The 21,254-nt window shown below is 46.2% G+C and overlaps 1 long non-coding RNA gene across 1 annotated transcript; it reads right to left on the bottom strand.

Annotated features, from left to right (window-relative positions):
• Positions 1-1,748: 1,748 nt before the first annotated feature.
• On the bottom strand, positions 1,749-21,239 carry LOC310709148. The gene is made up of 3 exons (XR_014527357.1): positions 21,065-21,239; positions 7,933-8,039; positions 1,749-4,550 (listed from the first exon to the last, which is right to left on the bottom strand). It is a non-coding gene; the product is annotated as an uncharacterized lncRNA (long non-coding RNA).
• Between the last annotated feature and the right edge of the window lie 15 nt (positions 21,240-21,254).

Here is a 21,254-nt window from a genome sequence, read left to right as displayed (position 1 = left end):
GCCATTTTAAAACTAGCCAGAAAATTATAAATTGCCCAGAGAGCAATTCCTGGGTGAAAGTGAGCAATTAGCCCATCCACAGTACATTATGTACCATGGAAACCACTTCACATATTTGCTTCTTCTTCTCTTTTTCAGCTTTCAAATGCCTGCTGTTTTTCCTATGCCCCGTCTGTGGCTTGTTTGCAAAGCCTTTCAGATGCTGTCCTCATCCACGAAGGATCCATTTGTCCATCATGCACCCGCAGATGTCCAGGTGTGTGAATGATGCAGCACATGGACAAGTCAGGGAGGGAGTTCTCTGTAGAATTACCTATGCAAAAGACCTGTGTGATCAGCCCTTTCCATTTAATTGCACAGTTATTTGTTTAAACTCATCTGTGCACCACATGGGGTGTTTTTTCTGGTGCCCAAAATGACTTCTGAAAATACAGTGATGAAAAAGCAGCTCCTTCACAGCTGGAGGTGGTGTCAGAAGGTGACTTCCATCAATTCGGATTTCCAGCAGATTGACGTTTGTTCCGATTCAGCTTTAAAGAGCAGGTTTTCACTGGGAAAGCTCAGGAGCAAAAACAAAAACAAACAAAGGTGCTTGGACATGGAGCTTTCAATCGCAGGCAGTGCCTGGTAAGGGCAGAATAAAGGTAAGTGTGGATTAGCCCTCTGCTGCCCAAGTCAGTGCTAGTACACCTGGATCAACACAACCAAACACCTTCATCTGCCCCAGCTGCAACAAAATATGTCTCTCCCATATTGGTATGCAACTCTCCAATGGTTTGATTTCACCCCCAAATGTGCATTCTGTCATTGTCTCCTGAGACAGACGGCTGCCAACCAACAAGACCAACCCGAACAGTTCTGCATCTCTCAATAGAATCCATTTCCATTAAACATCAGATTTGTATCCTGTTGTTTGTCTGTTTCTGTTTTCTACATTTATTTAGTTAACTTCTCCTAGGCTGCTGTTCCAGCAGTTCAAAGCAACTTGCGTCAAATAAAAGAAAAATACATTTAGGAGGACAAAAAAGCAGCATCAACAACATGCCACTACAGATGAAAGCAGCCACACACAAAAACTGATTTCTTCATCAAAATCCAACAGAAAAGGCAGGGCTTGTAACCTCTCCTCCAGCAAGATAATGAAGTTGCATCTCTCCCAACCTCTTCAGAGAGGAAGCTGTATTTAGGGACAATCACTCAGAATGCTCAGCTCTTGATTGCTGACGTCTAAACCTGCCACCGAAATGGAACAGACAGTACAACCTGCTGAATCATTCAGGGAAGCATATGTAGCCCTTAAGGCATGAAAGTCCCAGGCCATCCAAAGTTTTAAAGGTTAAACCACTATTGCCTTGAATAGGTTTCCATAGCAAACCAGCAAGCCCACATAACTGCTGCAGATGTGGTTCAAATATGTACCTTTCAACTCCTATTAAGAGGTGGGCATCAGCATTTAAACCCTCTCAGTATCTGTACAGGATTTGAAACTGTTTTAGGAAATACCATCGCTTTAATTACTTTTATATATGTAATGGTTTTCAATTTGTTTTATGCATGCAAATGTTTAGGTGATTTCATATAGGAAATTATTTGTATATGGTTTTATTGTATTGTGAATAGGATGTTTCCTTAGGATGTCCCTATTTTAATTAGAGAAATATTGGAAGTAACCCCCCCTCACCAGCCAAGGAGATAAGGAGATACAATCTTTAGAAGACATCTGGAGGCAGCCCTGGACAGAGTTTTTTAATGTTTCATGTTCTATTATGCTTTTAAATATGTTGGAAGCTGCCCAGAGTGGCTGGGGAAACCCAGTCAGATGGGTGGAGTATAAAAAGTAAAATGGTGGTGGTGGTGGAATAGTACACCCTTATTTTCATCGGAGGGACGCGGGTGGTGCTGTGGTCTAAACCACTGAGCCTCTTGGGCTTGCCGATCAGAAGGTTGGCAGTTCGAATCCCCACAACGGGGTGAGCTCCCGTTGCTCGGTCCCAGCTCCTGCCAACCTAGCAGTTCGAAAGCACGTCAAAAATGCAAGTAGATAAATACCACATCAGTCCCTTCTCCCTCCTCGGGGAAAAGCCAGCAAGAGCTGCACACACACTCTGCACGGCTCTTTAAAGGGAGCTCTGAGTAGAGCCTCCTGCCTGCATTCGCTCCATAAGACACAAACACATTTCCCCTTACTTTTTAGGAGGGAAAAAGTGTGTCTTACGGATCGAAAAATACGGTAGGTACCACTCCGGCGGAAAGGTAAATGGCATTTCCATGAGCTGCTCTGGTTTTGCCAGAAGCGGCTTAGTCATGCTGGCCACATGACCCTGAAAAACTGCAGACAAACACCGGCTCCCTAAGCCTGTAAAACAAGATGAGCGTTGCAACCCCAGAGTCGTCTGCGACTGGACTTAACTGTCAGGACTTAACTTTACCTTTACCTTTATTTTCATCGGAGAAACGTTGGAGGGTATAATTGTCAGCTGCAACCCACGGAAACCTCCTACCCAGGCCCGGCCCACTGATGAGGCAAGGTGAGGCGCTTGCCTCGAGCAGTGGAAGTCCAGGAGCAGGCACTTGCATCGCCTCCACCCCCCACCCCACTTCCAGTGGAGAAGCCTCAACAGCAGAGGCAACAGTTTCTGGCAAGATCCCACTGTCATGGTCCGGTTCATGGGCGACTGAAGTCCCGGCTGGGTACGTCAGGACTGGGGGCAAGATGGCGGGGTGGGAGCAGGAACAGGAGTCCAGAAGCCAGGAGCTAGGAAGCCAAGAGTCCGATGGTCAGAGAGCTGGGAGTCAAGAAGCCAAGGGTCCAAGGGTCAGGAAGCAAGGGGTCAAGGAGCCAAACTCAGCAAGGCAAGAAACGTGTTGCTGTGGCAAAGAGCCAAAGGAAAATGCTGACCTTATATCCCTTCCCAGCTCTTGCCACCAGGTGCTGTGAGTTACCAATCGGCCTCACCTGTGCAGCCCCACCTTGCCTCTTCAGAACAAACTTAGGAAGGCCCCAGTCCTGCGAAGCCCTACTGGTCACAGGACCTGGCTCCTGCACACACTCCTGACACTCAATGGAAGCCGGCGCCACTGCCACTGTTACACCGGCACCGTCGTGCAATACAGGTAAGAGTGGCAGCAAGGGGCTGGGGGAGCAGTGAAGGGGCGGGGAGTGGCACATTCCCATTTCCCCATAAGAAATGAAATGGGGCACGCCTCCCCTAACCCTGACCCCACCTAGCAAGATTGCAGCCCTGGAGAAGTTGGAAGGGTAACCAGAATAATACGCTCCCTGTTACTCAGGCAGCACTTCCATATTTGCATGCACCCCGTGGACATCCCATAGTGCATTAACACAGCGCGGAATGATTGCCTTCTCCAATCCCAGTGTTAAGAACTGAGCAAAGATGCTCCCAAGTAATTCTCCAGCCGGCAAACCTGGCTAGGGACTATCCAAGAGTCTGCACTGCCACCCTCTGGCTGCCAAGTGAACAGCACACTTGCCTCACCTTTGGAAAGCGGGAGAGACGATGAGACTTCACGTCGGCATTAAATAATTTGAAGAAGCCCATTTCAGTTAACTTTCACTCCAGTAAGAACTGCAGATATAGGTGTGAATTAAATCTGCCGACCCTGGCTTCACTCACATTTAGGCAGAACCAAAGCGTGCACTTAATAATACATTTATTTTCTATCGAGGGAGGTGTTGGGGCTAGCTAATTACTGGCCACTGGCACTGGGTTATTACCGATCAAAGCTGAAGGATGAAACTCGGGGGGGGGACCATTAATGAAGTGTTAAAGCTTTCATCACTTTGGTGCATTTGGGCATAAACATTAATCCCCTAAAACTACCACTGCCATTATCCCTGACCATTTACTGGAGCCGATGGGAGCCGGAGACTGTTGCGTTCAGAATCCAGGGACTCTTAGAAATAAGAATCTGGACCCAGACTTTGCGTAGTAGATTTTTTTAAAGAGTTTCTTTTCTTGCAGAATTCCCCTTCCTTCCAGAATTCCCCTTGCTGCAAAATCCTGGAGTGGGTTAGTCTCTGATTAGCCCAGAGAATTCAAAAATCCCGGACTGGGATAGGGAATGGATCTGCCATAAACATTACAGCAGGGATGGGGAACTAGTGGGGCTTGCTCCCCAAATTCTGGTTGTAGGACTGCAGCCTCAGGGATGTCAGAAAGCACTGTTTTCCATTTCTTCCCGTATTCACCACATGTACCACTATTTCCGTTCTGCTGCAGTTTGTCTTCTGCCATAAACTGTGTTACTCACCTTGCTGTCTGCTGTTACGTATGTTACAATGTCATTATGTTATTCTACCCCATTCATTTCAAAGCAAATGAAATGAAATGAAATGCAGGTAGGGGGGTGTAATAATTAGTTCATCATTTGCGGCGGCAGCACATACCTGACAGATTCATAGCATTGATTTCCATTCCAGACACAAGACAAATAAGCAAACCTTGGGAATTTCAGCTCCCGTTGCTTGTTTTCATCAGATGTCTCTGACATCACTAGCTGGGAACCCTGTGGGTCTGCTGCCCTGTGCTCTGTTGAAGAAAAGCGTGGATAGAGATGGATTAAATAATGAATAAATCACTGCTTTTGAATTATGGATCAAAGATCTCTGCTGCAGCAACAGATGGCCGTAACAGCATTCTTGCGAAACATCACTTTCGAAAACATCTCACTCACCTTGACTAAATTTGTGAAAATATTCCACAATAGGGGTTTTTTTCTTATTCCCCCCCCCCCCAAAGAAAACTGGGACAAAATCCTAAAGATGCAAACACAGGATGCCTCAATATTATCACTGTTTTGCAGGCATACTGAACCCTAACCCTCAAAAAGTACCTTTCATTTGCTATTGCTGCTGCTTACATATTGCTTTTATGTTTTATTTTGCATTGATCATATTTCAATGTTTGTGTTTCTTGATTTATTCTTATTTAATGTAAGGAGAAGAAGGGGCCAGGTGAGCCTCTGTGGGGATGCCGTCTCACAGCCAAGGCCATCCATTTGATAGTCACCAGCCTTGTTTCGCTTGGCAGGAGCCCTTGAAGCAGGCTGTTGGGTCTCTTTGAAATCTATGCTCTGTGATCAGCTCTCAGTGCAACCGGGGGGGGGGTGTCACATCATCAGGAAGGGATGTTGGATGCAGCCAAGGTAGCTCAGAACTTGCTGTTCTAAACAGGCTCTGTAGCCAACAACACCTACAGATTTATAGGCATCGCGGTCATTTGCATTTCCATCAGGCATCCTTCCAAGGGGCCCAGAAGTACCCTATCAATTTTTCATCAGCTTTCATCAGTCAAAAAGCCAGCTGAACATATGCTGTGTAGCACTGCTGGGGCAGGTTTTCTATTTTCCCCTTTCCTGTGTATATTTTAACCAGACCATCTACCCTTTCCCATCATCTCTCCCGGCTCAGCAGGATGCAAGAGGATTAAATAATATTCTCTTTGTTCCCCCACCCCCCACATTAGCTAAAAAAACATCTCTCTTACAGTTAATTATCAGTGATCCATATTTCATTGTCCTCTAAATCACAGCTTTCCCACACTTCCCCCTCCCACAATCCAGATTCTCTCCTACCCAGGCCTGGCCAGCCCATGGGACAGGCTGAGGCAGCTGCCTCAGGTGGTGGAATGCCAAGAGGAAGGGCCCTGCAGAGATCTCATGAAATCTCACTAGACCCTCTTGTTGCCAATGCTGCTTTGAGGGTGCTGCCACACGACCCAGATAAGGGAGGCTGTGGTGGGATGGTACCTTCCTTTTCTCCCCCTCAGGCAGTGAAACTTGACATGACACCCCTGCTCATACTCTCCAGCTTTTTGGCATATCCCTGGTCCAAGAAAATCTAGACCGACCGAGGGAAAAGTGTGGGAAGGCAGTGATTTAGAGGTCAATGTCATACAGGCAATGGATAATTAATGTGGGTTGTTGTTGTTGTATGGTCGTTTAGTCATGTCCGACTATTCGTGGCCCCATGGACCAGAGCACGCCAGGCACTCCTGTCTTCCACTGCCTCCTGCAGTTTGGTCACACTCATGTTGGTAGCTTCGAGAACACTGTCCAACCATCTCGTCCTCTGTCATCCCCTTCTCCTTGTGCCCTCCATCTTTCCCAATATCAAGGTCTTTTCCAGGGAGTCTCCTCTTCTCATGAGGTGGCCAAAGTATTGGAGCCTCAGCTTCAGGATCTGTCCTTCCAGTGAGCACTCAGGGCTGATTTCCTTCAGAATGGATAGGTTTGATCTTCTTGCAGTCCATGGGACTCTCAAGAGTCTACTCCAGCACCATAATTCAAAAGCATTAATTCTTCAGCGATCAGCCTTCTTTATGGTCCAGCTCTCACTTCCATACTAGGAAAATCATAGCTTTAACTATATAGACCTTTGTCGGCAAGGTGATGTCTCTGCTTTTCAAGATGCTGTCTAGGTTTGTCATCGCTTTTCTCCCAAGAAGCAGGCGTCTTTTAATTTCGTGGCTGCTGTCACTATCTGCAGTGATCATGGAACCCAAGAAAGTAAAATCTCTCACTGCCTCCATTTCTTCCCCTTCTATTTGCCAGGAGGTGGGTATATATCCATTAAATGACAGTATGGATGTGCCCTTTATTAGTTCAGTTCTGCCAGTCTCTGGCCTCTTTAATCCTCTCCTATCCTCCACCGCAATATGTCAGTGGTACTCTTCAAGAAATGGAACAGCCAGGTGAAAATGAGGTCAGGGCTCCTGCACCTTTGTTAGTTGTTGTATGGGCAATCTATCCAGAAGATAAATTTTACTTTGAGGAGTTAGTGGTCTGACATGGTTCCCCTTCCTGCCTCTGTCCCTCACCCCCACCCCCTGCCTTCTTGTCTCTTGTTAAGTTATTTGATGGCATGAAGAACAGCCTTTTGTGTCCTAATCAGTTGGGAGGAAGTGATAGCGCTAGGTACCTTCTTTGATGTTGGACATTGTATTGAGAAGCTCGGGAACGGAATTGATCGGCCACGGGGCTGTGTAAACTGAGGCTACCTGAGGGAGTCACTTTGCTGCTTCTTGAGGGCTTCCAAGTGGCAGATTTAAGTGCTTGCTTGGTATATATATATTGCTTGCTGTTTAGAGTTAAAACCTTTAATCTTCTCACTCACTTGTGTTTTGTATTACTTCTGAATCTCATTTTAAAAGAGCCAGCTTGCATTTGGCAAGACAGTTGTTTAGAAGAGGCAATTTCAGCAGGGGCAGCTTGTCATGCAATTATTATTATTATTACTGTATTTTTCTGTTGTGAACTGCCTTGAGATTTGTGATTGAAGGGCAGTATACAAATAATAATAATAATAATAATAATAATAATAATAATAATAATAATAATAATAATACTGGTGCGGAAGCCTTATCTTGCCCCTTTCCTCCTCAGGCCCCACTTGTAATCCAGTGGTAGAGCATCTGAAGTTCCTAAACTGAATCCCTGGTATCTCCTGATAAGTCTGGGAGAGACTCCCTGCCTGAAACCTTACAGAGTTTCTACCAGTCAGTGTTGACAGTACTGAATTAGATGGACCAACGGCTATAGCAGCTTCCTAGGTTTCTATGTTCATTGGGTCACCATACCAAGAGGAAGAATTCAACCTATTGAGTGCTGTCTTCTCCCCCCCTTCCTGTCATTTAATATTTCCTATTGAATTATTCCAAATTATACTACTCTGACATACAAGATGGCACCATACATTTCTTACTTGCACAATTGCTTCTTGAATCATATGTCGCCTGGGGAGTTTGAAGTAAATACAAGTTATTCCTTAAATTAGTCTCCTTCGTTTTTCCGAAGCGTTAGCTCTTTGATTGAAAGGTGGGGAGGTTTCTCCTACTGTGTAGGAGGCAAAGACGTAGATTGTTAATTAGCGGGCTCAGTCGTTTCAAGACTTTGGGAGGGTTTTAGCCTTACCTTAGGAACCTGTTTGTAATCAGATTCTGATTGGTATTTCAGGCTGAGTTAGAGCCAAAGTTGCTGCAGAAATCCATTAATAGGTTATTTTCCCATGTTTCCGGCAGCTGCAATGGGAGGGGGAGGATATAAGAATTAGGACGGTACTGCTGCTCAGGTAACGGGCTTGACGCTTTCCTTCCCATGCCTTTTTACTGATTTAAATCCTACCCTTTTGAAGTGACTAAGTAAGGTAGAAAAGGAAATGGACCCCTGGATGGTTTAGTCCAGGCAAAGGCGACTGTGGCGTTGTGGCGCTCATCTTACTTTTAGGCTGAGGGAGCCGCCCTTTGTCCACAGACAGCTTTCCAGGTCATGTGGCCAGCATAACTAAACAGCTTCTGGCACAACGGGACACCATGATGGAAGCCAGAGCCCATGGAAACGCTGTTTACCTTCCCGCCACAGTGGTACATATTTATCTACTTGCACTGGCGTGCTTTCGAACTGCTAGGTTGACAGGACCTGGGACAGAGCAACAGGAGCTCACCCCATCATGGGGATTCGAACCGCCGACCTTCCGATCAGCAAGCCCAAGAGGCTTGGTGGTTTAGACCACAGTGCCACCCACGTCCCTAAAGCCACTAAGTATCCTTTGCAACACACAAGTATCTCTAGTGGTTCCCTCTAAGAGCCAAATAGCTCAATAGTTTCATTGCAAAAAGGCAAACAAGAAGGGTGGTCTGTCCGTCCCCGCATCTGATCACAGCCCAAATAAGCCCCCTCTATGGCAGCTTGAAATCATTATGATTTTAAGACTAGCTCCATCGGGCTTTCCCAACAACTGCCCCACAGGGCCCTGGTGAGACTGTTTGTTCTTCTTGCTCAGTTCCTGTTTAAGAGCCAGTGTGGTGTAGTGGTTAAGAGCGGTAGTCATGTAATCTGGGGAACTGGGTTCGCGTCTCCACTCCTCCACATGCAGCTGCTGGGTGACCTTGGGCCAGTCACACTTCTTTGAAGTCTCTCAGCCCCACTCACCTCACAGAGTGTTTGTTGTGGGGGAGGAAGGGAAAGGAGATTGTTAGCCGCTTTGAGACTCCTGAAGGGGAGTGAAAGGCGGGATATCAAATCCAAACTCTTCTTCTTCTTCTTCTTGTGCTGGCTCAACCTGACCATGCCCACATTTCATTGAATAGCAGGACCCATACCCACCCTCACAGTTGTTGTAAACAAAGGACAGGTGCAACTACTCTATTTCTCTTGGGGGATCAGGCACAGTTACCTTTCACCTCATGCTTTTTAGGCACAGGTCTGCATTTTAAAGCGCTGTGTCAGAGCACTTTTTCTCCCCCCCCCCAAGCGCTTTCCCAGCAAAATCCCACTCTTTAACACTGAATCGGAACAAACAGCCATTTGGGTTTTCTGTGGGTTGCTGTTTGCTTTGATTTAGCTGCAAAGAGTGGGTTTCTACCACGAAAGTGACAGGACACACACAAAAAGTGCTCGTACATGGCACATTCAAGTAGGGTTGCCATATTTCAAAAAGTGAAAATCCAGACACAAAAGTTGTTGGGCTTTTTTTTTTCAAGATCTCAAAAAAAGAGGTTTTTGAGCTTTTTTTTAAAGGAAATTCGCAAAAAATATAGACACATAGGCTGCCATACATATGGGTTTTCCCAGACACCTCAGCGATTTCTGCCTGGTCACTGTTACTGACTGCCATATTCTGGCTATGTCCGGGAAATTCCGGACATATGGCAACCCATAAACACAGCACAAAAGGAAGTCTGGATGAGCTGAGCCCTACGTGAGTGCACAGTTGCTGAGCTTGGTGCATTTTGCAGGAATTGTCTGAGGTGCAGCGCAGCTTGCACTGTGGAGTGATACAGTCATACCTCGGGTTGATGTAGCTTCAGGTTAAGCATTTTCGGGTTGCACTCCGCGGCGACCTGGAAGTAACAGAGCGCGTTACTTCCGGGTTTCGCCACTTGCGCATGTGCTCAAAATGACATCACACACAAACGTGGAAGCGGCAAATCACGACCCACACATGCACAGACGCATGGACGCTGGTTGCATTCACTTCAAGTTGCGAACGGGGCTCTGGAACGGATCCCATTCACATCCAGAGGTACCACTGTATATCTTTATGAGAAAGGGAATAAGAGAGAGGAACCTCCAAGCTTCCTAGACTGCCCATCTTGCCCTGACCTCTGTTGATCTTCCTTCAACACTAGGCTGATACTCCTAGGGTTGCTGACCTCATGCCATATTTCCTTTCCTTCTTCCTTCTTCATGTTTCTCCCATGAGATCAGCCATGAGGGCAAGCATAGATCATTGCATCTCCTTTTTTGCATGATAGATCTGGGGAACTTTCCTACCAACATGGATTTCCAATAATAAAGATTAGCTTTCTTGTTTTCTTAAAACCTGGTGTGTGATTGTATCCAGAGAAAGTCACAGAGCTATGTTCTCAGAGTTCCTAGAAAGGGGGGTCAACTGTTAAGCCATTCTGAGAACTGGAGCTCTGTGAAGAGAATAGGGATCTCGAAACTCTTGTCAAAACTACAGTTCCCAGGATTCTTGGGGAGGAAGCCATGACTGTTTCAAGTGGTAAGATTCTGTTTTGATTGTGTAGTGCAGGTGGAATCTGAGAAGTAAGAATTTGTGTTGGGGCTTATCTGCACTTAGCTTTCCCCTGCTGTTTCCAGACATGGTCCGTGCTTAAAAGCTCAAAAGCTCAATCCACGAAAAACCCAAATGGATGTTTGCTGCAACTGAGCACTAAACAGGGTTTTCACAGGGAAAGCTCCGGGGCAAAAACAAAACACAAAATGCTGGGACACAGAGGTTTTAAGTGTGAGCAGTGCATGCAAGGAGCAGGACAAAAGGTCAGTGTGGCTAAGCCCTTAAGTCTTTCAGCAAGTGAAAACACACACACACAAAAACTCATGGCCAGTGGTGGCTGTGGCTCTTTGAGACTAATAGGGCAGAAAGCCAACAGTAGACAGAGGCAGAGCCAAAGGCAAGCAGAGTCAACCAATCCTACTTTTCTCTCCATCCTCTTCCCACGAGTTTGGCAAAAGCAACTCTGGAACTAAAGTGAGGGAGTTGGTCACGTACCCCCCCCCCAACTGTGGACATCCCAGAATTACAGAAGCCATCCTGGCTTCTGATTTGATGCTGGGGTGTCCTGCTTTGGCTCCCCTGAGAGAGCATCCCCAAAAAAAATCAGTTTTGGGGGAGGGTGCTCTTGCGCGAGTCACCTGGTTCCAGCAAGAGCCCAGCTCCAAAAAAGACATGTGCTCAGGTTTCCCCTCTGCAGCATGTTGGAGAGTATGGGACAGGTGGTGCCACACCCCCACACCCCCACCCCGTAAGAAAGCAGGCAATTGGAGGGTGGTTGAGGGCAGACTAAGGTTGTTTGGGAAACAAGCACCCCATTCGCCCTAAAGGACCAGCCTCCCGTGCCCAAGAGTGCAATTGTCATATGGAATTGTTGCAACGCATGGTTTTCGGGTGCAGGGGCATAGCTAGCTGCTTTGGCACCTGTAGCGGTGGGTGCGGGGTGATCCGCACACAGGGCCACGGCGGTGATCTGCAAACTGGGGTGCTGCAGCGCTCCACCCAGGGGGGCACCACAGCATTCCATGGCGATCTGCACACGGGGGCACAAGCTGCCCAAGGAGTCCGCCTGGTGGGCGCAAGCGTCAAGCTGCCGTTTCGGGCAACGCGGGGCCCCAAGCCACTGCGTCACTCCCAGGAGAGACGCGCTGCAGGGTAAGTGCCACCCCCAGCGGAGTGCCATTTTGTCACACACACCCCTCAAGGATGACACCCGGGGCAGACGCACTCCCCGCACCCCCCCCTTCCTACACCCTTGTTTGAGTGGCCATTTTGTAATGTGTGAAGCAGCTCTCGCTGGCCTCTTCTGGCCACTCAGAAGTCTGCGCTGATCATTCCTGCCATCTAATCATTCCGAAGCAGAGGGCACCCAGTGGAAGAAACCCTCCCCGTGCCCATAACATATTGGGCTAAGCTGCAAGCCACTGATCCACCGAAGTGCTCACCATCGCAAATCAAAGGAGAGACAGGATTGTCAGAGCAGTGGCGTAGCATGGGGGTGCAGGGGGGGCTGGCCGCACCGGGCGCAACATCTGGGGGTTAGGGTTAGGGGGCGCAAATTACTTGCCTTGCCCCGGGTGCTGACAACCCACGCTACGCCACTGTGTCAGAGCGCCAATGAGCCCTGCCCTTTTCTTCCGGCATGGCTTTAAGTCGGATGCTCACAAAGTCACTGGCTCTCCTACGTAAATACTTAGAGGGGGGAAATAAGCAAGCATGATTTGAGCTTTCTGCAAATGTAGATTAATTGGCTAAATAGAATTCCTAATCAGCCGCCTACACCAGCTAATCTGAACTCTCTCTGTAGCGAGAGGTTGTTTACTGCTGCTTCAACAAAGATCTCACTACAGAGACTGGAAGAGGCCTGAGCATAAGAAAGTGTTTGTTTTGCGGTAATCGGTCCCCAGATGTCTTACTGCCGTGCCAGCAAGTGGAGAGTTTGCTTCTGAGCGCCAGGCTCCAGCTGCAGAGCAAAGCAGCAATGGAAGGCAAGATGTCTCCCTTTCATTCCAGATTGAATTAATATGGGGCAAACAAAAGCCAGTCACCACAGGGCCTGGAGCAAGCCTGCAAAACCTGGGACCCGTGAAGCAGAAAACCACTTGCCAACTATGGAGTGTGGCCTGCCTGTTCCATTTTTACAGTTATAGTCAGACAGCAAAAAGAGGATGTTAAGTTGTGGGTGAACATATCAGACAACACGGTGATTCTTCAAGCAGCTCTTGTTTATTCAGAGGCCAGAACAGAACTGAGCTGAAGGGTTCAGCCAGCCTGCTTATATAGCGCTCCAGTACACATAATTGTAACAACTTTCTAAAACTATTCAATCACTGAACGTCACTTTCAATCCCTTATTTGCATAACTATCTACAGTATCCCCCTGCTGGCCCAGGGTGAGAACTTCAGTACATAACAGAGGAGGTCTATGAGGTCCCTGGCAGACCGCCCTAGATTGCTGGTGGGTTGTATAAACCTAGGTGGGATCACAAGCTGTATTTGGAGGGAGTATTAAGGGGAAAGCTTAGTGGACCAGCTGAGCAACTGATCCATGGAGTGCCACAGCAGTAAATGCCTCCAACATTTCCCTGACGAAAGTAGGGACGTCTTATTCTATTATTATTATTATTATTATTATTATTATTATTATTATTATGTTATTTATATTATTTATATGTGTTGGGAGGTTCTCCAGATTTGGAGGCAGTGAAGGAGACGTGAAGGGAGAGGAGAGGAAGAAGACACTATTTGCACAATCGGAAGCTGGTTTGACTTAACTGGAGCCAGCTCTATGTTATTGGGAGGGCAAGTACTATTAAACTTCATTTTTTAATTGTGTATATTTCTTGTTCCAACAGGCTTGGGGGAACAGATTGTTTTTTAAGGAAACGGCTGCTGCTGTTGTGTTTTTATTGTAATGATCTCTATGTTTTAATTATAGAACACACACACACACACACACACACACACACACACACACACATAAGAATTGTCAAGTTTGAAGCGACCACATGGGTCTTTAACCTTCTGCAATGGAAGAATCTTTCACCAAATGTAGAACTCAAACCCACAACCCTGAGATTAAGAGTCCCTGCTGTACCTATTGAGATATATGTTCTGTTTAATTGTGTGTGTTTTTTAAGTATTGCTTTTTCTCTGTTTTTAGCTGTTTCTGATTTAGCTCTAAGCCGCCGGGGGGGCGGGGGGGGGAGGCTTTCTCAGACTCGGCCCTCCAGATGTTTTGAGACTACAATTCCCATCATCCCTGACCACTGGTCCTGCTACCTAGGGATCATGGGAGTTGTAGGCCAAAAACATCTGGAGGGCCGAGTTTGAGGAAGCCTGATATAAATATAATAATCATAATATGGTGTGAGTCTCCAGGAGATGTTTTGTATTTGGCAACAGATGATTTGAATTAAAAGAATGCATTTACTCCCAGCGGCTGGTAGCAAGAAAACAAATAATCTAAGATCACAAATAATGGATGGATGGACAGAAGAAATAAAATAAAAATTCTAAGATCCTTCCGTCCTGCATTAGTGAAAGCTCATGCAACCTCTTGTCACTAGGTGGCTCTCACCTATTACTGGTAAATGTGCCTAAAAGAGTTAAGACTCATCTGCACTATATATTTAAAGCAGAATCATACCACTTTAAACAGTCGTGGCTTCCCCAAAAGAATCCCAAGATCTGTGGAGCGCTGAGAATTTCCGGGGGACTTCTATTTCCTTCACAAAACTACAATTCCCAGAGTTGTTAGTGAAGGAGGATGGATGGTTAAAACACATTGTAGCTCTGCAAATATGGAAGCCTGGTTGGTGACGTCACCATTACAGCATTTCAGTACTGTGCATTGATGGCTAGTGCTGAAATGAGATAGACCTATTTCCTCCAAGCTCAATCTGGAAGAGAAGGTGATACATCTTGAGGAAGAATAACACTATGGTGCATTTCCTTGGAGATGGTTTTTTTGAGGGTGGGGAGCCTACCATTGAAATGATTTGTGCCTGTTCACTAGGCTGCCATATTTCAAAAAGGGAAAGTCCAGACACAAATGTTGCAAGATCTTTTTTAAAAAAGTTGTTTTTGAGCTCTTTTTAAGGAAATTCGCCAAAATCTATACAATGGTACCTCGGATTACATACACTTCAGGTTACATACGCTTCAGGTTACAGACTCCGCTAACCCAGAAATAGTACCTCGGGTTAAGAACTTTGCTTCAGGATGAGAACAGAAATCGTGCTCCGGCGGCGTGGCAGCATCAGGTGGCCCCATTAGCTAAAGTGGTGCTTCAGGTTAAGAACAGTTTCAGGTTAAGAACGGACCTCCAGAACGAAGTAAGTACTCAATCTGAGGTACCACTGTACTTCCAACAATGGTTGCCACCAGGAAAACCGGTTGCGATTTCTGACCAGGACACTGTTTCCAACTGCTGTGTTCCAGCTATGTCTGGGAAATTCATACTTTATCATAGAATCATAGAATCATAGAGTTGGAAGAGACCACAAGGGCCATCGAGTCCAACCCCCTGCCAAGCAGGAAACACCATCAGAGCACTCCTGACATATGGTTGTCAAGCCTCTGCTTAAAGACCTCCAAAGTAGGAGACTCCACCACACTCCTTGGCAGCAAATTCCACTGTCGAACAGCTCTTACTGTCAGGAAGTTCTTCCTAATGTTTAGGTGGAATCTTCTTTCTTGTAGTTTGGATCCATTGCTCCGTGTCCGCTTCTCTGGAGCAGCAGAAAACAACCTTTCTCCCTCCCCTATGTGACATCCTTTTATATATTTGAACATGGCTATCATATCACCCCTAAACCTCCTCTTCTCCAGGCTAAACATTCTCCAGGCTAAACTTTAGCACAGTTCCTTTTCTGAAAATGCGACAGAGAAGAAGAGGCCGCATCTGCTGTCTGGTGCAGTTGCCAGTTTCAGTGAGTAATTCTGCACGAATCAAACTTCTCCGCACCACTCAAATAAATAACCTAATGGCAAAGTGCACTAGCCCTTAAGCTGCAAATGTTTGAGCCTGACCAGCAGCACCTACTGGTTTATCATCCATCTATTGAAGGGTGGGCATTGTGTTCAAGGAGCCCAGTAGCTACCTTGCAGCTACACAGAGGGTCCTGAAAATATGCCCTCAGTTTCCAAACCTTTCGGAAGAGCTGGAGTAACGTATTTTCACTGAAGATAATCGCCCTGGGAACCAGAGGATCATGTTTGCCTTCATGAATATTCAGCAGCTAGTACATTCACCTTCAGGTCTGTAATTTGCATTCCATGTTTCCCTCTGGGACCTGTAGCACTAAGCCTGGTAAATACTTTACAACGTCCGTGGAGAGACTCTGAACGCAAAGGAGCAGCATAAAAGCTGAACAGAGATTAAATATGAATGGGCTGAGCTGCAGCATTTAGTAGTTAAAAGCCGCATGCTGTGCTTCGTATTGGTATGGCTTTATCGCCGGTGTCCTGGGATAATGATTCCAAGTTAAGGCGTCTATAGATGTTACACAAGAACCAGTACAGCTTCAGCTTGCTGTTTCACTTTTCCAAGCATGCAGAAGACTTCGGATGAAACTTAAACCAGATAACTTTAAGGTGGTTTGTAAAGACCTCATAATACTGGCTTTTTGTGGTGATAACGTTTCAAATGGGTAGAGTTTTACAATCACTGTTAGGCTTTTACTTTTTTGCATTTCCTACATATGTAGTTTGGGTATAATAATACCTACATAATAATAATACCTGGAGAGCCAGTGTGGTGTAGTGGTTAAGAGCGGTAGACTCGTAATCTGGGGAACTGGGTTCATGTCTCCGCTCCTCCACATGCAGCTGCTGGGTGACCTTGGGCCAGTCACACTTCTCTGAAGTCTCTCAGCCCCACTCACCTCACAGAGTGTTTGTTGTGGGGGAGGAAGGGAAGGGAGAATGTTAGCCGCTTTGAGACTCCTCCTGGTAGTAATAAAGCAGGATATCAAATCCAAACTCTTCTTCTACAGGGTTTGGAAGGATCCCTTCTTTTAAAATGGCTCCCTCGTACCACCATGAAACACTGGGCCCCTAAAATATGCAAAGAAGCAGAAGCAGAAATTGTGACATTGGAGGAATTAACACAATTGCCTGAAGTACCGTATTTTTCGCTCTATAACACGCACCCGACCATAACACGCACGTAGTTTTTAGAGGAGGAAAATCCGTAGGCATGCCACCCGTAGGCATTTCCTCCATAACACGCACAGACATTTCCCCTTACTTTCTAGGAGGAAAAAAGTGAGTGTTATGGTGCAAAAAATACGGTATTTATTTGTTTAAGTTACCGTATTTATTTATTTATTTATTCATTTATTTATTTATTTATTTATTACATTTATGTCCTCACAACAACCCTGTGAGGTAGGTTCAACTGAGAGACAGTGACTGGTCCAAGGACACCCAGTGAGTTTCATGTCTGAGTGGGGATTTGAACCCAACTCTCCCAGGTCTTAGTCCAACAATTTAACCACTACACCACAGTGGCTCCCATCCTTCTGCCCAAAGGAGCAATCCTTCGTTCTGCTCAGCAATATCTGCAATGCAGCCTCATCCAACACCAGCCGACTCCATCCTTAAGATTGGACTCTGTTCAGTGGCGTAGCGTGGGGGGTGCAGGGGGGGCGGGCCACACCGGGCACAACATCTGGGGGTTAGGGTTAGGGGGCGCAAATCCATGGGTTAGGGGGCGCAAATCCATGGGTTAGGGGGCGCAAATTATTTGCCTTGCCCCGGGTGCTGACAACCCACGCTACGCCACTGACTCTGTTCATAGTCCGCACGAGAATCTGTTGTGAGAGGACTCATAAAATGGCCTTCTCTGTGTTGGGGGACCTTGACTCTGGAATGATCTCCCCCCCAGAGTTGCATGTCTCCTTTGTGGTTGGGGTTTAGATGCCACCTAGAACGGTTTCTATTTTCCTAACCCCTTCATTCTGAGGTGGTAATAGTTTCCCTGAACAGCAATGTGTGGGTTGTGATTTTAAATTACAGTTACATAATGAATGCTTTCGTTTTGTATTTGTTTTCTTCCTTAATCCTTTGTCGCACACAGCCCTTTGCTCTGTTCAAGGAAGGGTCATTTATAAATACAATAAAATGAAAATGTAGCGTGATGCAGGTGTTTTTTCCTGCTCTCATTTTTTTGTTTCGAAGCAGGCTTAGCAGAGTCTTGCCCTCCTCTCGCCAACCACAAAAGGGAACTGTACAACATACATGCTCATTATCTGAGCAACAGGCTCACCGGCTCCAATGTGGTGGGTTTAGATAGCACTTCTTAGGCAAACCCAACAGATGTTGTCATCAGCAGAAATTGTCCCTGCACACAGAAGGCCAGTGTCACCACAGCATATTTTTTTTCCTCTGTGAAAGAATACCTGGAAACAGTGTTATATCAGAATATGTAACATGCAATGGAGAGCTGCTGTGGCAAAGTGCTTACAGTGTTGGACCAGGACCGAGGAGACAAGCTGGCCTTGGGCCAGCTACTGCTCCTTATCCTAACCTACCTCGTTGTTGTTGTAGTTTAGTCATTTAGTTGTGTCCGACTCTTCGTGACCCCATGGACCAGAGCACGCCAGGCACTCCTGTCTTCCACTGCCTCCCGCAGTTTGGTCAGACTCATGTTTGTAGCTTTGAGAACACTGTCCAACCATCTCATCCTCTGTCGTCCCCTTCTCCTTGTGCCCTCCATCTTTCCCAACATCAGGGTCTTTTCCAGGGAGTCTTCTCTTCTCATGAGGTGGCCAAAGTCTTGGAGCCTCAGCTTCAGGATCTGTCCTTCCAGTGAACACTCAGTTCCTTAAGAATGGATAGGTTGGATCTTCTTGCAGTCCATGGGACTCTCAAGAGTCTACCTCACAGGGTAGTTATAAAATGAAAATAGCCATGCATGCCACCTTTTGCTCCTTGGGATATAAATGCAAGAAAATAAAGTCCACATGAATATTATAGGTGATATGAGTGAGGAGGAGTTCAGATGAATCAAATCTCCTGGGATAGCTCAGTCGGTAGAGCATGAGATTCTTAATCTCAGGGTTGTGGGTTCGAGCCCCACATTGGGCAAAATATTCCTGCATGACAAGGGATTGGACTAGATGACCCCCAGTGTCCCTTCCAATACTGCAGTTCTATGATTCTGTGATTCCTGCTTGTGGAGCCAGTGGAGGTTGATCCATTTGGGCAATTGAGGTGCTGCAAACTTTGTACGCAGGTGGCACCGTGGGTTAAACCACAGAGCCTAGGGCTTGCCGATCAGAAGGTCGGTGGTTCGAATCCCCACAACGGCATGAGCTCCTGTTGCTCGGTCCCTGCTCCTGCCAACCTAGCAGTACAAAAGCACATCAAAGTGCAAGTAGATAAATAGGTACCGCTCCGGTGGGAAGGTAAACGGCGTTTCCGTGCGCTGCTCTGGTTCGCCAGAAGCGGCTTAGTCATGCTGGCCACGTGACCTGGAAGCTGTACGCCGGCTCCCTCGGCCAATAAAGCGAGATGAGCGCTGCAATCCCAGAATCAGTTACGACTGGACCTAATGGTCAGGGGTCCCTTTACCTTTAAACTTTGTACAAAATTGCAAATTGACTTTTTTTGTACTTATTTCATTTATGAAAATAGATACATTTAAGAACCAAATATATCATTTGACTAGTACCATGGAAATGATAGGGATCCTAATATAAAGTCAACTCATTTACTGCAAACTGAGGACATCCTACCCTGTCCTCTTTCATTGTCACACTGTAAGTGACATTCCCATGTCCTTCACCTCTGGTACCCGATGATGAGGATAAAATATGAAACTCTGGGACAAAACTAGACATGTTGGCAGAGAGATATGATTGGATCTCCGGGATTTGGTGTGGCTTTGCTATTATGGGACTGGAGTTCTGCTCAATTCCTAGCCAGGTGAGGCTTCTGGATGCAGCAGTAGCAGCAGGTATGCTGGGGATTGAAATGATGGTGAGTGCTGTTGAGGGGACAAGGCTCCAGCATGCCTTAGAAATGTCACACAGCCTTCCAGGTCCTGGAGCTGAGCCCGTCAGTCCTATACATCTCTTTCTACACAATGCATAAAGCCTTGATTTAAAGGACCAGCTCATAAAATTTCTGAGAACCAGCTGTCAGCGAAGGAATGCAAAGCCCCCTTGAAGATGCTCTTCTCAAGACCCATCTGTTCTGCTGTGCAATTTTATCTGGAATATTCCGTCTCCAGTCTGCACACATCCAGCCCATTCTCCTACAATGCTGGTTCGGCACTGTATCATCTTGGGCCGATCCCTGCAATTCTCTTTCGCTCTAAATTTGCATGGCTTCCCAGACAGAAAAACTCTTGTTTAGGTTATGGCCTGGAAGTCTACAGCACTATAGACACAACAAAACAATGTGCCTAAGGAAGGGTGGAGAATTAGAGATCAAAAGGACCCTTTTTGATGAGAGAATGCCGAACATCAGCCCTGCTGGCTTGGGACCTACGCATACTTGAAACAGAAATCCCTTTCAAGTCAAAGTTTACAAAGGCCCCCTCTGCCCTCTCTTATGTGTAATTCCCAGATCTGCATTTTTTTAAGAATGCACCAAACAATTTTGCTTATTTAGTTAATGGGAATCTTTTCAAACAACAAAAAAGAAAAGAGCAATAGTTTTGTTGTAAACTGATCTCATTCCCACTGATCCACTCATGGCATCCAACAGAAGACAAATGGAAATAAGTGAATAAGCTTTGCACCTGTGCCATTTATAGACCTCCATGTTCAGATTACTGTAGGGGAGTCGCTTGTAAGTATTTTCTGGTTGCTCCTGTAGTTTGGAATACCCTTTTCTCCTTCCCTCCGTGACCCACAAGGCAATCTATTTTAGGTACCTCCTGAAAACACACTTGAAAAAATCCAGACAGGAGCTGGTTTTAGCCCAGCAACAACACCCCCTTTTTGAGCAAGGGAGTTGAGAGGGTCATGGGGGCACGACTGCAAGCGTTTTGGGGGGATATGGATTATCTAGGCCCATTCCAATCTGGGTTCCAGCCTAGCTTGGGGGCTAAATCAGCCTTGGTCACCCTGATGTATGACCTTCATTTCGAAGGATTGAAGGGAAGGCTACAGGATAAGTGAATTATTCTACTCTACTGCACTCCCTCTGAAACACCAGACAAGCAGCCTTGGTGACTATGAGTGCTTCTTGCCAGCTTTGGATACTTTTGATACTATTGTACAGCTGTTTTATTGTAATTATTTGTATGTTTTAGACAGATTTTATATGATGAGTCCCATCAAGGAAAAAGGCAGGGCTTTAATTAATTAATTAATTAATTAGCCATTCCCTGCCAGAGATAGTTTGACTAGAGCAGCTGCTCTGCGGATTTATGGTCGAAGACTGCATTAAATATTGATTTTTAATTACATTTTTAATCGCTTCTTTCAATTCACCGCGGAGAGTTTTATGGTAAACACGATAAAATGCAGTATAAATAAGAACCGAAAGAAGCGTTTGGAAATACAGTACATGGGGAAATCGTGCGGCGAATTAGGGCGGCGCATTGCAATTGCTACCAAAAGGTGGTGGTGGGGAGAGATTCGTTGACTGTCCCCCGACAGAGACCCCCGGCGATTTGCAAGCGCTCCCTGCGGAGAGGCGAAAGTTTTTTGGAGGAAGAAGGCGCAAGCCTGAGCGGTACATCTGCTGTATGTAATCA

Source organism: Podarcis liolepis (assembly GCF_965112155.1).
Source record: "Podarcis liolepis genome assembly, chromosome: 6".
In the NCBI taxonomy this organism is placed as follows: Eukaryota; Metazoa; Chordata; class Lepidosauria; order Squamata; family Lacertidae; genus Podarcis; species Podarcis liolepis.
Note: the sequence above shows the minus strand (reverse complement) of the source record. Positions and strands in the feature narration are given on the sequence as shown.